At 41.6% G+C, this 20,662-nt stretch overlaps 1 protein-coding gene across 9 annotated transcripts in view; it reads right to left on the reverse strand.

The window, feature by feature from the left end:
* SGCD (sarcoglycan delta) overlaps nt 1-20,662 on the reverse strand; it is a 325,796-nt gene that overhangs the window by 191,695 nt on the left and 113,439 nt on the right. For 8 of the 9 annotated variants that reach the window (XM_057411983.1, XM_057411980.1, XM_057411982.1 and 5 more), the window contains one exon: nt 10,384-10,569. The gene's annotated coding sequence lies outside the window, so the exon portion shown is untranslated. Of the gene's footprint in view, nt 1-2,239; nt 2,323-10,383; nt 10,570-20,662 lie in introns of those variants that run through there. The other variant, XM_057411987.1, reaches the window with a different exon arrangement.

A 20,662-nucleotide genomic window follows, 5' to 3' on the forward strand; every position in this document is an offset into this window, starting at 1 on the left:
CGAACATCTATCTTTATAGCCTGGATCCGGTTCTTCTCAACAGCTTCAGAACATTTTATGATTCTTTTGTGTCTTTTTTTAAATTTTACATTCTGTTTTTCCCTTTGGACATCTCCCAAAGACCAAAAGCAATTGACAGAAAATACAGCACAAAGTTTATGGAGACCTCACTCTGCACAGTTAGATGGGTTCCATATCTATTAATTATATTACGTTTTAGTTAAGATATAGTGAAACACAGGGTAAGAAGGCAGCTCCTACAAAAAGGCATGCTCAATAACGTGTTAGCTGCAACTTTCATGCTTAAACATGCAATGTAACAGATTTCCCTATGCAATTCAAACCTCAAAAGTATAAAACAAATAGCATGTAAATGGACTTTGCTTGCTCTTAAATCAGTGTTAGCAAATCCTAATCTCTTTAAGTCTGGTAGTTTCAAATCAAGCCTATTTAACTTGCAAAGGTAGTTCAGGTTTTATTGATCATCTCTTATGCTTATAAATGCACTCAGAAAAATGAGAGTAATGAGACATACAGCTCAGTTGATGAAGGCTCAGTAGAAAAATGTGTGATAATATTTACAGCCTTCAAGCTAAGATGTTGTCAGTGTACTTTCTATATGCACCAGAATGCAGATTACAGGCTTGCCACTGGAAAGGGAGAAAAAAAAAAAGAGCCCTACCAGAGCAAGGTAGATTGCTATTTGTATTTACTAAAAGTACAACTATTAACTTCCAGAATACAGTCACAGCAGCACAAGTCCATTTACTTCTCACTTATTATTCTTCAACCTTTTTCAATGCAGTATTTTGTGCCTGGATTTCCTCATGCTATGCCCTGAATTTTGAACCACTAACAACTGGTGACATTATCCCAGTTGCTATAGAAATAAGGCAGGCTTATTGTTATTTATATTATGGCATCACCTAAAGGTGCTTTTCATTAATCAGAGTTCCTTCTTCTACATCTCTCAGAGAAAGACCGAAGAAGTAGTACATTTATAGTATTGATGACGTTTTGAAATACACAAGGGCTGACTGTTTGAAGAAACTAGATTTGAAAGGAATGAGATGACAAATAAAATAAATCTATATGATCTGGCTAAGGGTCTGTCATTGATTTCTTAGCAAAGAAACCAAGAAATGTCTAAACAAAAAGAAGCACAGCACTTTCCACCCATATGGACAAGCACAGACCGAACACATTACAATATCTAGATACAGTCTTACCTGATACAGCTTTTTGCTATCCTGCCCTAGTTGTTTGTAAAGGATTTCACTTATAAACCATCTCTCAGAAAAATCAAGTGTTTTTCCACACAAAACTAAACATGATTTTCATTCTGTTATCTTTCATGCCATGCTAAAATAAAACCACAATGGGTTTTCAATTGATATCTGATGTAGCACTCCCATTCCAACTATTAAATGCTCATTTTTATGGCCTGACAGTGATTCTAAATATAAGACTTACAGACACATAAAACCATAAGAAAAACCCACTGCAGTTAATGTACTATAACAGACACAGGATTTCTGGGGTTTATTCTATTGCAGGCTTCTTGTGCATCTCAGAGAAGTTTCTTAATCAAGCTTTACACTCAGGCTTCCCCCTCCATCTAATGAACAGGTGAGCTGCCTACTCTGGAGCTATGCTGACAAGTAGTTAGAAAAGCCAATAATAAATAGCATAAATCCCCATCATCAACTTCAGGCAATTATCAAATGTTTATTAGCCTCCAAAGTGAAGGATAATAAACCCACTTATTTTAGCAGATAAAGTCAAATTACTTTGATTGAAGTTGGTACATGTTCAAAGATGAACAGCTATGGCCTCGACTGCTTTTAGTTACTGTTGATGAAATGTAAGCTCAAAACACTGAAAGATACTTCCTAGTTATTGAGGCCATGTGAAACTTGGGCAGCTATTTTCCAGGAAGCACGGCCTGCCTGACAGGTTTAAAATGAATAAAAGTGATATTATTACAATTATCATTAAAAGAAGATGTCTCTCATCAAAATGTGTCTGGATTTTAATTGACAAGGTCTGGGTTAATGCTGTGGAAATACCAATGAAAGCAAAGCCTGTGGCTCAAACTAATTGTCAGCACTGAGCAACCTCAACCTCTAACCCACCACAGATTCATCACTGTGCACATGTACTCATGACAAAAAAATGTTGGAATTAATCATTAACAACTAGAAATTCCTCCCAGACAGAAAGTGAGCAGAGCGCTCACCCTGTTTCCTGCGCTCCTGAGCCAAGCAGAGGTGGCGAAAGGCCTTCCTAATGAGGAAGGCTTCTTGTGCTGTCGTTTCACCACCTTTCACAAGAGCATTGTGGGGGAATTTTCAATGGTCCTAAAAGGAGACAACAGACATAAGTCTGAGCAAACTGCAATGTATGTATAGCTAAATGTCATCCTCCCACCCAGGCCATCCTCCCAGATCAGGTCCATCAAAGCCAACAGAAATACACGGTTTTCATGGCTGAAGGGACTGTGGTTACACACCAACACAAATCCCAACACGGAGGCTTCCTTATTCCCAGCAATACCCATACAATCGGTCCCTCTTTTCTAGAAAGTACAGCGTGCTTGTCCTCAAGCCCAGCAGATTCGTGGCGCTTGCCCAAGACACAGAGATTGCTACTCGTTGCACCCAGCCTGCTCCTGCTGCTAGTCTTTTGGGACTCATCCCAAACTCACACCAGTTTCTAGTACCAGACTATCCAACTGAGCATCCATCCCTAGGGCTGTCCTACCACTTAACTCAGGGTAGGTCCCACCATGGTCACTGGGACTTGTCAAAGTGAAGAGCAGCCCAGTGAGCTTCCCATGCAGTGGCAGTCATCAGTGACAGGGTGGTGAGCCACATTGCTACACAGACCAAGAGGCAGTTAAAATCTGAGGAGAGAAGCCAGTAAAGACCGGGATGTGAGCACAGCATAGGTGGTCCTCCACGTTTTGGTGACACCCCTTGGGCAGCACAGCAGTGCAGAGAAGGACCTGCAACCTCCCTACATCAGTCACAAACTCAGTTAACGCTTTGGAAGGTGCCCTCAGGTGCAGTGGCAGCCAGCACCACTTCTTATCCAATTCCATAAATAAAAGCAAAGGCGTCAGTAAAAAACTTCCTGAATTCTCTTCATTTTTAATCTATCCCAGGATGCTGGCCAGACCCTCCAGAATATCACTGGGCAGGACGAGAGAAGCTGAGTGCCTCTAATACCTGACAGAGGCATGAGGTCTGACAGGGTAATGGTATTGTACTAAGCCTTACATTGCCTTTTACAGTTTTTACTTGGCACGCTTTGGTTCTCAGCTTCTCCATCTGTGCAGGTTATGGCATCATCACAACACAGCTTGAGCACACATCAACTTGTTGGTCCCTCCAGCCCAAGTCTTTATACAACATCTGATGCAAAACTAAATAGTTCCTTCTCACACAACATCAAGAGTGGAAAGCACAACAGTGTTGAGAAGAAGGGAAAAAGCGAATCTCCGAAAAGATCAGTGGCCAGGTCCTGAGGTGCACAAAAAGGCATATGGCCACTAATGGCAAAAGGCACCAAGTGTAGCGAGATATAAGTGGGTCTACTTACACTATCCAGAACATGAAGAAAAACAAACTAAAAAGCTAAAACCTCCCTGTTATCAACTGCCTGTCAAGAGAAAACAACAGACAGTATGTGCTGCAGCGGAGATACAAGACAGAACTCTGGTCAGAGGGTGCCACTGCCAGGAGGGTCTCTGCTGGTCCATTCCCAGCAACTGGGGGGCAGAGTCTAGTGGGAGCATTAGGTGCACCAAAAGAAATGCTGCTCACTTCACTGTGCCTATTCTCCCAGAGGTGAGAGGCAGCCTCTTCTCCTCACATTCACCTCCAGCTACCCTGCCCTTCTAGTTTTTGCTGGTTCATATATATTCACTGCAGAAATTACAAGCTGGAAAGCTCCCATTAAACAATGTCAAGATCTCTCCATTCACAGCTAACGCTTCGCTGCACACATTCTCTCTTATTTCCAAATGTTTTCTGTATGTTTCAGCTTCCCTTCATTAAATATATTCATAATTATTTGCAGCACATCTGAAGAATTTATACAACAGGTTTGTGCTTCCAGTGCTTCAGTCTCCTGGCTGCAATAATCAGCATGACAGCACTAGAAAGAAGTTTGTGTCAGCCAGGCATTAGAGCTCAGGAAGAGGAAACTAGAACCCACATCATCATGATCTGAGTCCGTGACTCCCACACCAGGCAGCAATTTGTCCCTTTACAAAATCCTGGGTATTTCTTAAAGCATCACCTCTCAGTTAACCATCATAATAGTCAGCAACTGTGCCAATAAATTTCATAATAAAAATGTGCAAAGTTGAGACTTCTGGTACCTTAACTGCAAACTTGAACAGCTTAAAGGATTCCTCTGGTCTAAAGAGAAACTGTTAATACAGCAAAGTATCTCCATAGCACTTCATACCAGTTCCTGTCGTGGCTTTGCAAGGCTGCTTTCATCGCACACTTCAACATCCTTTAGATCAAGTAAAGGCTTCACCGAGGAAAGTTACACCAAATGGCCATTTCTTCGAGGCTTTAAGCAACCTGGTTTAGTGGAAGACGTCCCTGCCTGTGGCAGAGGAGTCGAAACTGGATGAGCTTTAAAGTCCCGCCCAATCCAAACCTGTGGTTCTAGGATTCTTTAGCTCAGACCCAGATAGTCACAAAAGCTGTCAGGGCTTTCAAAAAATCCTAGACTCTTCCAGGCTCTTCCACGCATCCTATGGAGCTACCTAAGGAAGGGCATCTTTGGCACTCAGATTGTGCTGTGCTGGCTCTGCAGCGCTCATCTCAAGCTACTAAGACCCAGCATGCAATCAGGAGACCAGAATGGCTCCTGAAGTACAGACAGTGCCAAGGCTTCCAGCAATTATTTCTGTGATCCTTAAGACAGAGGTCGTTCAGTGACAGAACTGCTCCTTTAGGTAATTACATTCCCAAGGCTACACGGTGCCTGTCAAACTCTCCTCCCTCTACAACACAGGCTAGGTTTTTTTGATCATTATGAAATAAATACATCATCCTGAAGGATGGAAATATAACAAGCTGTAGCTCATCTGAACCTGTATGATACCAAGTCATCACTAAAAAGAGACAAGAAATGTTGCTTCCTGACTGCATACGGTACATGGGTGACTTCCCTATCATGCACACACAGGCTTTTATAAACTAGGATGCACAATTAAACTAACATTTGTCCAACCATAGGTAAAAATTACTATCTGGGTGGTGTCACAGCTGCTGGCAGAACAGTAAAGGCTCTAGAGCATCCTGAGTGATCAGTCCCATGTGTGACATTCTCCACTAAGCTTTGTTCTGGCATCATTCCCACTATTCGAGGAAGGAAATGCAGTATTCTCCTACTTTTTCTATGAGGTTGGATGTAAAGCTTGGAAAGCAGAAATGCCTTAACTACGTGGCAGGAGGATGGTAGTTCATAATTAATTTTCCACATCAACTGTTGGCTGCCCTCCTTTTCATCTCTGTGAGGCTGCAAACTGCCAGTGGATACCTACCCAAAGAGCAGACATGCCACAGAGCAAAAAGTATGATTATTATTAGCTAATACTTTATAGTGTGCGCTAGCCAAAACTAAGAGGCAAGCAAGCCTGGGCACAGTGAAAGCAGCACCAGTACAAAGGTAGCCCTGCCCAGCCCAAAGCTGCTTATCGTCTAAGAGATGCAAAAATGAAGTGAGAAGATAAAAAGCAGGATGGGGAGAGCGAGACAGATACGAGAAGGCTGCAAGCAGATATGGAAATGTGTTCTCAGAAGTAGGTTTTGAGCCAGGTAATATCAGGACATCTGTACCCTGAAGAAACACATGCCCTTTTCCACCCCAGCTGGACCCTGACAAAGACATAGCCCATGGGCTGCCAAGCAGCAACTTTGCAGAGGACAAGGGGCTCAAAATTGCTTCATCTTCTAAGAGAAAGAAGAGATACTCCATTCACAGTTAGCATTTCCACTCCTCAGTCTCCAAATTTCTCAAAGGCCAGAGTGAAAAGTAATTACAAGGCGGTCACTGGTCCTCCAAAAGAAAGGTCTCCATTAGAATGGTGAAGCACTGGCACAGGCTGCCCAAAGAAGCTGTGGATGCCCTGATGTGTTTAAGGCTAGGATGGATGGGGCTTTGAGCAACCTTGTCTAGTGGAAGGTGTCCCTGACCTGTAGCAGGGTGGTTGGAAATACATGATCTTTAAAGTCCCTTCAAATCCAAACCATTCTATGATCCTGTAAGAAAAAAATAAACCATGCCTCTGAAGCAACACTACAGTTCCTCACTGTATCAGAGTCCAGAAGGCAGAGCTACAGGCTGACAGCCCAGCAACAAGCCCATCTGTATGATTTTAGGCAGACCTATTGACTTCTCAGTACTTCAAGAGTACAGGTAAAGGACTATTATATTACTGCTCTGTGATTAGTATCTTAAGAATCTCATGTTAGCTTTGGAGTTTATTTTCTTTCAGAAATTCAACTCAGTTCTGCTGTTGATACCAGGTTCTTAATTCATTTTACACTAATATATTTGTTATCAGAAATTATGCTTTGATATGTGTCAGGTTGATGGATTCAGTAAGAGCCCTGTCAGGAGAAGCTGAGTGAACAGGGTTGCAGAAGAGATCTTATCAAGGGAATTGATATGTTAACAGCCAGTGTGCTGATCTTGCAATAAAACATACAAACTTAATAGCCATTTTATTTCTTCATCCTGGCAAAATAGTTCAGAGAAACACTAGAAAACATTTGCATAAGTGTTCCTCATACAAACAAGCTCTGATGAAAAATGTGTGTAAAAAGCAATCCTGAATGCTGTCCTCTTCTCCTATTCAGTGTGCACAATTTAATCAAGAAGAATAAAGACTTTCTTCAAAATACAGCTTTGACTTTAACTTCAGGAACTCAAGCAGACATCCCATGATGCTCCAGCTGAACTTTTCCTTCAATAATATAGGAGGACAATTTTACTAGCACATTTTCAGACACATCCAATAGACTTGCACCTCTCATCAAGACACTGGAATGTTGCATTAAGGTCTTATTTTGACATACAAACCCACAGGCACATGAAATCAGTGTTTGCTCCTGATTCAGTAAATGAAATCACATAAGGGAGACAGATTTCAGCCCATATAATATAGGTAATGAGAAAATGACACCTGCTCACTGCTCTGCTATGCATCAAGCAGGGCTTGAACATGCAAGTTCTCTGCTTCACCAGTATCAGACCATCAGAGTTGCAACACTACCTCTGCACTGCCCTGTAACACAGAGAGATTTTGTTAACCTGAACTGATTTACACGTGGGAATAGTGAAAAATGCGATGTTGAAATTCAGCTTTTAAAAGAGAGAAATAATACTGCAGCCTAAATGAAGCAAAGGTAAAAGTTCCAAAGCAATTCATCTAAAAAAGGTGAATTACACTGAGGATTTATGTCCATGTAATGAAGACAATTAATTGCTACGAGATCCATAAAACACATTAAATGAACCAAGGGTTTTCCAATTCCACTTGCAAAATAAAATTTATTAACTATGTTTAATGGCTACCTAATTTTTTTTTTACATATTTACCAAATGTGCTTTTTCAGCAGAATTTTACTAACCATATTCTATTAATCTACTAATGACCAATGTAAGGGGAAAAAAGTAATTATTCTGCATGTTATCTACAGATCCATTTAAAATACTTCCTTACACAATAAGATTACCATCACCACAATTGCATAAATGCTGCTAAAAGGGAATCTGATCGTCTCACATGAGCGAACAACATTCTGCTGCAAAGATGAATGAGTTCAGTTAACAATATTTGGACATACGTTGCCATTTCCAGCAGAGATACAGAACAAACCTGGGTCCTGATGTCATCTAGTGTTACGGTAACCACTTAATTAAAACCCCCTCTGCTTGGAAGAGCAGGACACATGGAAGAAACTGGCTTAGATCAGAGCAGTGACCTCAGAAGGATCCACATCCAAATTTCATGCTTTGCCGAACAGATTCAGCTGCTCAGCCAGAGTTATCTTTGTGTCTCCAGCTGTGGGTATCAGATGCACCTTTTGCACTAGGGATTGCATGAGATTCAGAGACAGATGTTTACTGCTTAGAAGTGACCTAGAAGTGACTCTTCCTTACTTACCGTCTGTAAAATGAGGATAAGTAGCACTTCTGTCTTACAAGGGCATCATGGAAGCAGATATAGTTGATGGTAGTCAATTACACTGTTAAGTTTGCATGAGCCCCCAAAATGAAGCAAAAGGATTTAAAGGGGTCTCAGCTACTTGAATGAACAGCAGCCTTGCCAACTCTTTAAATTCCAGCACAATCTTCTCTTCTACAATTTTCATCTCAAAGATCAAGTTTCCATGAATGTGAGCTTAAACAGAGCCAAGTTTTTATACCTGACAGTGACAAAATAAAATGCAAAAAATGATAATCAAAGTCCAACCAAGAATTTAATACCTAGCTAATAGTTTTGCATAAATCAGTCGTATGAAAATGCTCTTTGTTCTCTGAAACCGTGAGGCTCTGCAAAGTCCTGCACAACCTCTGCACTGGAGTACTACTCATGCTGCAGCCTGAGACATGAACTTTAGACTGAGAGCTGGATTGACTCAGGTGGGAAGGACATGGGGAGCCCATCTAACACCATCCTGTTCAAAGCAGGGTCAGCACCATGGTCACACCAGCAACCAACTGCTCTGGTGCAGATCCTTGAATGCCCTGAGGCACCCTGCATAGGCAGCAAAACCCACATACTCACTGCAAGGAAGATTTAGATTTACATGCTTTCACTTAGCAATCTTGCAGAAAAACAGGGAATAAACAAATACCTGTAATTTCTACATTATAATAGTGCAAAATATTTCTCTGCAAGAGCCAAAAAAGCCCTCTTGATTATGAAATACCTCTCCTACAGCCTTCCCCTTTAGGTATTATAATCACAAGAGCAGCAGCTTGGAAATAAACAAAAGAGAAGATGATAACAAAAGCAGGAGCAACATTTAATAACCTCTTCTAGAAACCAGGTGCCACTGGAGCAGACAGACAAACGGAGCAAGCAGTGCAGCAGTTTTAATGATGGGAACCTCTCTTCCCTGACAACAGTGTTTTCATGAAATGCTGGTACAAATTAACAGCGTATGCTCCGCTTGGAACAGACCTTTCTTGACCCTCAACATTTAAAAGTTCAGCATCTCATTTAAGCTATTCCAGCCAACTTGTTTTTCTGCAACCACTGGAGACAGGCAGTCTCCAGACCAGCAGAGCTCTGCTGAAGCGTGGGAGCCTGAGCATACAGTTTCCAGAGGTAACTCTACTGGTGCACCCAGATCAAAAGCAGAATGAATGAATGCAAGCTCCCCTGGATTCCTTACAGCTTCTGAGAGACTTCTAAGAAAGCCCTGACTCCCCCCCACACACACACCTCCACTAACACCAAATGCAGGTGTTAATGTTCCTCCTGTACTTCTCTCAACAAGATTATACTGCTGGTTCAGTCATATAACAGAACCTAATATCCATGTGTTAAATGAAAAAGAATAGCATCACCTGATAGAATTCTACTGAGCTCTGGGAACCAACACTTTAAATTTTAGGTTTTTACCAGTAAACATTGCCTTCACAAAAATACTTTGGCCTAGATAAAAGAAGCTGTAGAATCAGAGGCTGTATTGCCCTAAATGCTTCCATAGCACAAGCTTTGCTCACAATACATTCTTTAAGACTTGGCCCTCAACTTTTTATTAAAAGATAGTTGCATATTACAGCATAATCAAGGCAATGTTTTTGTGGATGTAAGAACCTCCACTCATTCATAAATTTTAAGTGCTACACAACAAAGGAGGCACATACAATTATGTCAGAAATTGGTGCTGTTTCCATCCTTGGCAAACAATGAGAATCTATGAAGCACAAAGGAAAGCACAGGGCTGTATTACAAATGGGCTACTTCAGCATCATTTCTTTTTTCCATCTCTGACCCTCTGAACTGCACGCATTCATGAAACACAAGTGTGACTTACAAATTGCGGTTGCCTATCACCTAGCATACATCACCATCAGTATATCACAACCATCATCAAGCATTTAGTTCAATAAAGCACTTGATATCAACATGCACCCCCCTCAAGCCCAAGACATTAAAACCACTTCAATCTTGATGAATGCACTTCAAATTCAGGGAAAGCAAAAGTTATTTGCAGAGGCGGTATGAGCGTGGCACCTATACAACAATAAACACGAAGGCTCCCAGTTTTCTATTTTCCCCATACGTATACATTCAGAAAAGTGTAAAAAGAGAAGAGCAAGGGGGAAATAACGTACCTTACCAAACCTGAACGTTGAACACAACTCGTTTCAGAGCAACATTGGCGTGAAGGTAAGTTCCTCAGGCGACCGCCAACCACAATTCCTTTCTGAGCTCCCCAGAGAATCCAGCTCCCCCTTGTCTGTATCCCTGAGGAAGATGCAGTGTCCTCAAGTATTTCAGAGCCTCAGCTGTGAACGATGCTGTTCAGAAAAAGGGAAGAGAAGGTGTGGCATTAAATTCTAGGGTCAGTTGTTTGGCAGATTCAGAGCAGAACACAAGACAACATCAGATAGGAATGAAATGTCAAGGCAGGACAAAGAGTCTGTGACAATCCATCATGTGTGGCACCTTCAGAGGGCAATCTTTGAATTCAAGAACTATGGTGCAAAGCTGTTCTTGCTTTACAGTACTTTAATAGTGTCCCTACACCAAGAAATGAATGCCAGCCAGGCTGCTTTTTATTCCAGTCTGATATCACAATAAAAAAGCAAGTTATATACTTCTCCATAGGGAATACTTTAATTCATTATGGTATTTCTGCAGAATAACAGGGCTTCTGCATTAAAAGCAAAGACATCACCTCAGACTTAATGCTTTGCACTCTTAAAATGGCTCTCACTCAAGGAATTTTAATCTCCTAAACAGTCAATCACATTAGGACCATACAGTTAGTTTATGGGGAGCAGTGATGTCAACCCAACACACAGCAAAGGGGTCCCAAAGCTCAGCCTCCAAAGTAACTGTCAGAGACAGGTAAGTGGCCTGGGGTTTTCTGGGAGGGTGGGGACTCGCCATCACCACAATTTCCAGCTCCTTATCACTGCTAGAAACGCTTGGTGTCTCCAAGAGGTCAGACTCTGGCACTGAACACGGAGCTGGGGGCCTCACTGCAGACACCCAGGTGAGAAGACAGCAATGGAGACAACCACCTGGCGGTGATGCTACCAGTGACCAAACACCTTAGAGAAGCACCAAGAATTACATGTATTTATCACTATCACTGCACTAATCATCCCTAATCCCTGACATATGGGAAAACACTTGAAAGACCATCCTTCCCCCACCCGGACCACACAGCCTGTGAAGCCAGACCAGGCAGAGGCTCACAGAGCAGGCAAGGACCAAGCAAAAAGAATGACCCAACCTCCCTAGGTTGGATACATATATGCTTTGTAGTTTGTGTCCTTAAAACAGGCTCAGGGACGCTTTTCTAACATTTGTTCCTTAGAGATCTCCTACACAAGAGGAAGGATTCCATTGCATCTTCACAAAAACATCCTGAACCCATAAACAGGTTAGAGCTATCTGGAAAACCCATTTAGCTTTCAGGCTTGCAAGAAGCCAGATTCCAGTAATCAGTATATAAAACTATCCACACTGAAAGTTAGCATCATAAGGCTTTTTTTAGAAATATATGTTATTCTTACCAGCAGTCCACATAACAATCATGGTCACACGGATGAGAACAAGCAAATATATTCCTGTTACTTAGCACTAATTACTTCACTGGATCTTGTAGAAGTGGTTTATGCTGCATACCACACCTAAAGGCTCTACAGCTTGTGAGATACCCACAACAGGAGCCAGAAGGGCAGAGCCCAGCCCGGCATTTCTTGGTACACATTTTCAGACCTTCTGCCTCTCTGAATGCAGATATAAAGGTCACAAATGGGCCTTCACAGTTCCTGTCCTCTTCCAGGGTAACCGTGAAAAATCAGACTGCCAACTGAAATGGCTGCTGAATGACTTACGGGTGTAGAAACGGCTGATGCTGCATTAGTTCAATCTGCAGGTAGCACCAAGACCAAGTTCTATAGCTTTTAAGAGATTTCTATCTCAGGAGACCACAGTTACAATTACTTCTTCATTTTTTGCTCATAAATTGTAATGCAAAAAGAGTCATGAAGAAAATCAGTGCTACATTTTTGTGCATTAACTCCGCATCACCTGAGTTGAGAAACAGAAGTAACAATAATAGGACTAGATCATCATTGCAAATTGAATGCAGGAGCCTAGTCTCAGGTTGGAAAAGATGCGGTTTTGCAAGCTCCTATTTAGTACAGCTTGCCAATGCTCATCAGAAGCAAATCTCTTTGGGAAGGAGCTGGCATGTTGCCTTAATACGCTGTTATGCATGTGCATAGAGTTTCTGTACTGTCTGAATTCCTGCATTGCTGGGTGGATCATCAATTACAGGAGGCACATACAGGCAGGAGCATGCACCTCCAGCTCTTGGTGAGGACAAAAAAAGCAAGATTCCCTCACTGCCAGCCTCTTCCATTACGGGAATGAGAGCACAACAGCAGCAAACTGGAAAACAAGCCAAGAAGTTGCCTGATGCAGACTGCTATGAACATGCAGGAAGATGGCATGTAACAGGATGTGTAGATATGGAGCTTTGGTCGTGACACCATGCAATGACTGCAGCACTCCCACCTCTCTGATGCAAGAGAGATGGTGCAACATAACAGAAAGAAATCTGTTGCCAGGATTCCCACGAAGAACAAGGTGCAGATGCTCCAGCCTGAGTGCAACATGCTTGCTTCAAGCTCTGATGATGTGCATCACAAATACAGAGCAGCAACATAGTAAGGTACAAGGCTACTAAAAAATAATGCATGAACACTGAGCTATGATTTGTGTTGGCTCAGAACCCTTCAGGGGAAAATAGGGGGGGAAAAAAAAAAAGAACACATTCCAGTCCTGTTGTCCAAAACTGCATGATTTTGCAGAAAAAAAACCTTTACATTCAGTAAGCTACTACTGCCTTGGACTCAGCGTCCTAGCAGGCAGCTGGTTTCCTTCTCACAGTTGAGGAACCTGGAGAGCCCATCATAGAGCTCCTCAGATCTTCTCGACTTTGGGTACCTCTAGTGAGCAGGTACCCTGAGGGATGAAGAAGCCTGGGCTGATGGTGGTCTGCTGGAGCCTCAGAGCCCCAGAACCATCCTATGGTGGCAGAGAGAGGCAGGCACCAGCATCCCTGATGAAATGCCCTTCATTTCAGTCTGCAGCTGCTACAGAAGCTGACACAAAAGCAAGTCTGAACTTACAGAAATTCCCCATATATTAGACATCCCACTATTTCAGCTAGTTTTGATTCAAAAATCTTGTGCTCCCCCCATTCTGCTTTGATCTGATGTGTGGAGGTAGCTGCCGGCAAACTATGGATTACTTTCATCCCACCACTTCAGATTTTTACATTCAGTTTCTGGAGCCCTGGATTGAATATTCGGGTGCATTCCTAAATTAACATAGTTGAGTGGTATCAGTTCAGTCTTCAAGTCACAAAAGCAGGCATATAGATGTTCTCATTAATCAGAAAAGGCAGACAAGACATTTTTCCAGTAAAAAGAGAGCATTTCCCTTGGAGGAGTCTTAGTCCTTTACTGACAGAAGGCATGAATTATACAAAATAACTATATACTTTAGATGTAACAAATCAGATCAAATATTAAACTTGAAGACATCATTTCTATCTTGAGATGTTCCCAGACCACAAATCAATGAAGGCTGGGAGTCACTCTCACAGGAAGCCTTGCTATACCTTTGTCCTGTTTCCATACTTTCCTTTATGCACCAGCTATTGATCTCTGTTAGGGTGAGACAGGAGGTGGTTGGACCTTAGCTGACCACCATGGTCATCTTTATATCTGGCTCTCATACAGCCTAAGGAGCAGCTTGGACCCTGTGGCTAGATATAACAATACTGGTGAGCATTTAGAACTTTATACAGGGCAAAAAGAGGTATCCAGAAGCTGAACAACATATCTGCAAGCAAATATTACACTATGGTAGATAACTCAAATTAATGTTAGTTTGTCTCATCAAAAATTCATTATAATTCACCTAACTGCAATTGAAGAAATTAGTTGGGCATAGAAAAGATTAAATATTTAAAGAGTCTGGTGGCATAAAAATAATTGAAAACTTACGTCTTTGCTTCAATATCATTTCGTTTTACTGCTTTGCAGCTGTTAAGAAATCAAAATTCCATGTGTGTGCATCCTCACAGACATGTACAACATGTTCAGGCACACATAACATGTTCATATATAGCCTCGTAACTTTCCTTTTTCCCTATAACTAAACTTGAGTAAACATGCTTGACTAAGACACAGGAGCTCTACTGGTAGAGCCCGAAGAAAGGCTGTAAAACAGGCAAGGGAAAACATATTTTTATTGCTAAGTATTTAACAAGGTCAACCTCCTCTGTAAGTGTAGGAAAAAAGATCCCAAAGCAGACTCCAAACACAGCAGGGGATTATGCCAATTCATTAGTAGGTATATCTTCTAATTACAGCCTTAGACAGTAGTCCCCATACAGCTGAGCAGAAAGCACAGACTGCTGCTTTTGCCATATCCTCAGGATCGAGTGCACTGTTTTCTACTGAGCTTCAGGACATTGAGCTTAAAGCAATCCCACCACACCAGCTTCAGCCAAAAGCATCAGAGGATGCTCCTGACTCTTGACACCTCAAGAGCCAAGAGAAGCTGGCTTCTGCTTTTTGTGGGATTTGTTCCTCTGCTCCTGCCACATCAAGGAAGCTGTAGGATCATCCTGCCAGCTCCATCTCTGGTAAAGAGCTCTCATTAATTTAGTGTAAGGGTGACACTGGTGATGAAGGGAATAAAATGAGACTTTGAATCCCTCTTTCCAGAAAGCTAATGGTAAAAAATAGGTAGCAATGCAACACTGGCACCTTTCCAACTATAACACTTACAGTATTGCCCACAGCCCTGTCCCAGACATCCTTTATCATTCACGATGGCTCAGTACAAAACATAAATAAAACAGAAGTCGCCAGCAGTACCAGCACTCAGCTGTTCCAGGGCTTTTTTTCTCCCTTCCCTGCCAACAAAACGAATAGTGAAATAGCAGAACTGCAATTCAAGTGATAACATCTATGATGAGGAAATTTGGTGGAGGCTGGTGGTGTGATTGAGTTCCTTGGAAAATTAACTCAAAGAATGCGAGAGTAGTAAAATGAGGAATACATTAACCGAGATGAATATAATGGAATGCTGCGATGTTGCTGAAAATCTGTGCTGGTTTTTGTCATCTAAGTGCAAACTAAAGGTATTCAGGAAAAAGGAAACAAAAGCAGTAGTTAACCATGCTTGTTGTATGTACTGACCCATCATAATAGTATTAATGTTACATTATAAGGCTCAAAAGTATGATGGATATCTTGCTAGGTTAGAAAATGCTAAGACACTGCACAAGTCTTGCTGCTGTTGCGTATGAGTAAATAATTTCTGGAAATGAAATCCAAGAAATGCAGAGGAAATGTTTCTAATTTCAAATAAAACCTGCCTGCTGAAGAAAGGAGCTTATATTAGCAAAGGCTGCTTCTCAAGTTCAAAAGCATTAAGTTGCAGGCTACTGTCTAACTGTCTAGCTGCTAACACTGCATTATAGAACTGCGGGGTTTTATTATTATTACTCCTCCTCCAGTCTGGTTACACTATAAAATAAGATCTCTTGGGCTCCTTAGATTGAGACATTTACATCTGCCCTTGTATTGAAGCTCTTTTAGGAGATTATTGTTTCTTCTGTCAGTTCAATTGAAAGCAATGATAAAGTTATAGGAATGCATATATCCTTGTCAAATAATGCTTTCAAAGGGTTGGAAGCACAGTCATGGAAAAAAAAAAGACAATGCTTAAATGAGTTCCTGGATTTAGGAGAGAACAAGTATCAAACAGCTTGCATTTAACTGGTGAGATCTTCAAAATAATTGAGTAATGAAAAAAACCCAATTCTTCCAAGAGCTGACAGGTTTGCACCAGAGGCAGCAGTATGATACCTCGCTGATATGACAATAACTCACTTGATCTCCTCTTATTCTAACTTAAAATGGGAATCTAACCAGAAAACAATTGTGTCACTCATCTTAGTATCACGGTTAAACTGCAAGCCTTACTTTCACATTGAGTCTGGTGTAACTGGCTCCACCAGGTCTATTCATAGCAAATTTGAAGCATGCTTTTCCAACCCAAAAGTGCATTGTATCAGCATTAACTTGTTCTCAGCTTGCTAAAAGGCTTCATTTCCAAATTCTGGATGGCAGAATGCTTAATTCATTGCTACAGCTAAGCGAGCCTTTCTTTTCCTTTATCCCTTTTCCTATCCCCTTTTTCACTGAGCCAGGGACAGACTTTTTGCACATGTTGGAAGTTATCTCATTTCCAGGCTCCCTGCTCCTCCTGGGGCTCACACAACCACACACATCTGCCAGGGTGTTACCACGGTGAGGGCTCTGCTCTGCAACCACAGCATTGCAGAGGTGGGATGCGCTGTGAAAAACCCAGCTGACCCAAGGGAAACAAGATTTATTGATATATGCAACAATACAGAATAAATTATGTTAAAAGGGGGAAAAAATATTTTTGGATCCATTCCAAGATAAACTCCTGCAAAGTTCATGCACTGAAACTATTCTGGGATATGTTTTCTACATTCCATAGTTCAGCTACATTCCAGAATGAACAACACTATTTACTACTAGAAGTTTCAAATACCTCTTTACACCACAGTCGATCGCACATAAGTGGATTGTGTTACAGGATCACGACATGAAAGCCTAAGTTTTTTATAAGCATAGTATACTACTCTTTCTTTGTATCAGAGGTATTAACTTGACCACTGTTAACTTTAATCTCATCTGAACTCAGTGCATTTGCATTTTCCCACCCAAAACTGACTTATTCTGTATCTCCTTCGGATGTGCTTTCACCCTCTTTCTGACCCTTTATTTTATTTTGGTTCAGGGGCTCTCTCTTTTGAATACTCTAAGATGAAAATTCCCAGTCGTTCTGGAACTGGCCGCATTCTGCTCTCACTGAATAGGTGAGATTTATTACTGGCCTGCATTAAGACCAGTCATAAGAAACAACTGCCTTTGTTGTCCTAATCTGTCACTCTTCAGAGATACTCTGCTTTGCGTTACTGCCATTTCCAACCCATTTTCTGTTGGAAAATGAATAAATAAATGCATATCTCCATCTACTGTTAAATGTCATTGCTAAGCAAAGCTTTCGTCCTTTGCTAAGGTTACTTATCTCTAAAGTTATTTATTTAACTCTGTAACATAATTGTTTATCTCTGTGGAACATATTGGGATAAGCTGGTATACCAAGTGTTAGAGAAAACACAAGTATATTGGATTCTGTGGCACCTGGAGGACACACAGCTGTCAGTCAGTTGTCAAGCCAGAATCTGAGCAGGGTTTTCCATTATAAATTCAGATTATTATGCTCAATGTTTTGATTTTAAAAGCCACCCACGGCCTCAAACGCTGGTGCATTTCCTGAGAGTCTGAAAGGGGATTGTCTTTCACTGCTTTAAGCCAAGGAAAAACAATACATTTGTTGTATACAGTGTGCTTTCACTCTGGAAGACCCACCCATTGCTGCAGTTTCAGACTCTTACAACCCAGGGGGAAGGTAAGAATCAACAGAGTCCATGCATGACACACAGAGGTAGCCTCATTTGGTGCACAGATCCGGTATGCTGGCCTGAAAAATATATTAGATTCACTGACACTTGAAAAGCACCAACCCACCTTCTGAAATACAGCTTTTGGTACGTGCATTGTATATCTGACGAAAGAAAACTGAACTTGAGATGGAAACGAGCATAAAAACCTGGCAAACCTCTAGAGCCTTTAAGTGCTTTAACTGTCACTAGTACATAAAGGACAGTGCTGGGAGGATGCAGAAGAGAGCACACAGAGATCTGGCACAACACCAGGGAGGAGACAAGGGTGAATGGATGCCTGCACCAGTTTGTAAGAGCTGGGTGAGTGCAGCGGAGAGCCAAGAAGCAGCCAGAGCAGACCTGGGGCTGCAGGAGGATGGCAGGGCTTTCTAGGAGAAGTTTAAGGAGTCTGGAGAAAGTTGATGGAAATTAAAAAGGACCACAAGCAAAGAGGAGCACTTGCAAGCACCAGAAGCTGGCCTTTCGGTACATAGCCACCAATACGTTTGTAATTACAAATCAAGACTCCCTTAATATCTTTTCCCCTTTCCAAGCACACACACTGCTTCAGTCTGTGCTTCCTAGACCAGGCCATCTAGTCTTAGATGCTGAACTACAGAAAACCTTCAATAACAATTGCAAAGCAATAAGCAATCCAGTATTGATGCAGAAGGCATCCCTACCTTGGATCACGTGAGAAACATCTTGAGTTCACCCATGTAAACTCCTCCTGCTGTCTGCTCTCAGAGAGAGGTTAGAGGGACTTTCCCAGCAAGTCACCAAACTATCTGAAATAATCCATATTATATCCACCCATAAAATAAGGCAGTGTCACACTGCTTCCGTTGGTAAAAGCTGGCTTCCTTGGTGTGCTATACATCCTAGCAGAATTACAGCACCCGGCAGAGCCAGACTGAACAGCAAGTGTCTGAACTGCCTTCAATCTCATTAGGTGCTCAGTAGTCTCAGAGCAATCTTTCGATTTGTGCTGAAAACCAAAGCAGCTAAAAGTAGACTATCAAATGCAAGGGGGGTCAGAATAACCTTGTTATGAAATCCACTGAATTCTCTTCAGACACAGCTCAAGACTGCTGACTCTGTTTGAAGTCCATAATTAGTAGACCCCAGCCAGAAATATGTCACAAAGCCCAGGTAGAGCTTGGCGTGAGATGAAAAGACTCATTTAGCCACCATGGGCAAAGAAACCATACAACGCACCTGAGCCCCATCTAAACCTGGACATGGCCAAAGTATAATAATGAAATAGAGATGAAAACTATTCATAACAGAGCATCATTTGAGACAGAAATGGGCCCTAGCACTGACAAAAATATTCATCTTCTACAGACACACACTGACATGCAGAGTTAGCAGTGCTTATGAGAACTGTTTGTGCCATCAGGTGGTTGGACCCCCTCTCTTCCACCCATGGTTCATCAGCCAGCCAGTAATTACGTTCAATTAAAATCTCTTTGGAAATAAAATTCTATATAAATCATGCATGGGAGTTCAGAGTGCTTTGCCTCTTTCTAAGGTCCTTCTAAAAACCCACATCATAATATCATCAAAACCATACTGCAGCTCTGCATGTATACAATTCAATTAGCACAAATTCATCTCAAAGGCATTATTTTTTCAGTCCACTCACCCTTAAACAATTGGATATTGCAGAAAAGCTTACAGCCATCTATCTGCATAGCACTGCAAACATTCTGAACACCACTAAAATAAACTTCAGTGACCTGAATTTGTCTCTGGTGTAAGTTCACCGACTTCAGTGGGTTTTGTCAGTGATGAATTTGCCCACTGGGTTCTGAGACATGAAGTAACTATGAAATCACAGTATGGAGAAATGTCAATGAATTGGATGTGGGCAAGCCTGAGCATCAAGAAACTCATTACAAATCCGCAAACCTTTTGCAGTTTGCGAAATGCTGCTCTTAGAAACTTTTTTTAAGAGCTACAAATAGACTGCTCAGCACATGATAATCTGTGAAGGCTGCAAGACTAGCAGTGTCTACAGCTCTGGGGTTTCAGTGGGGGCTTTCTGACTAGAGATGAATTTTCAGACTTCAAGGTTTCATATGTGTGTGTGAGTGACTATACACGTTAGAGTCACTTCAGGCCTCTTCCACTTCTAATGACAAGTAGTAAAGTCTACTTTAAAAGTCACAAGCTGACACCACTCCAAGAAACTGAAATGCTCTTGTGGAATTCCCAATTAAGAAAGGCCTAAGTTCATACAGGCTGATGTCCCTGAAGCTTCTAAGTTTCAGAAGCCATACGGTTCCAGATGCCCCTTAATCGTATCACAAGCAAATTCAGCACTCCTGATGCAACCTCCTGAACTCTTGAGCCAACCTCAAGTGACAGCCACATGTTCTGCTCTTCTGGAACTGCTACAGAAAGGGATGATGTGACCTGCATTTAGATTAGAAAAGGCTACATATTCCTGCTAATTCATCAGTTCTTATAAGAAAAGCATCACTACTCTGATTACTCACTAAGCTTGAAGGATGACACAGGAAGATGGCATGTAGGCATCGCAAAAATACATGAAGTAGATGAGAAAGAAAACATCTGATCAAATTCTCATCTGCTCTAAGTCTGCATGGGGTTTGAGCTACTGACTACAGAGCAATTTTTATCTTTTCAGATCTCTGCTCAATCCAACAAAAAGATGTTACAACCACTATTCAGTGACATCCATTTTATAGTGGCCATTATAGTTACACATGGGCAATTATCCCAGTGCCAGAGACTGATGAGAAGCGTGCTTTCCCATTTCTATTTCACTGTAGAAAGACAAC

This window comes from Pezoporus wallicus, unplaced genomic scaffold (genome assembly GCF_028554395.1).
Source record: "Pezoporus wallicus isolate ANWC-B61680 ecotype Strahan unplaced genomic scaffold, APGP_CSIRO_Pwel_v1 contig_6354, whole genome shotgun sequence".
Lineage (NCBI taxonomy): Eukaryota > Metazoa > Chordata > Aves > Psittaciformes > Psittacidae > Pezoporus > Pezoporus wallicus.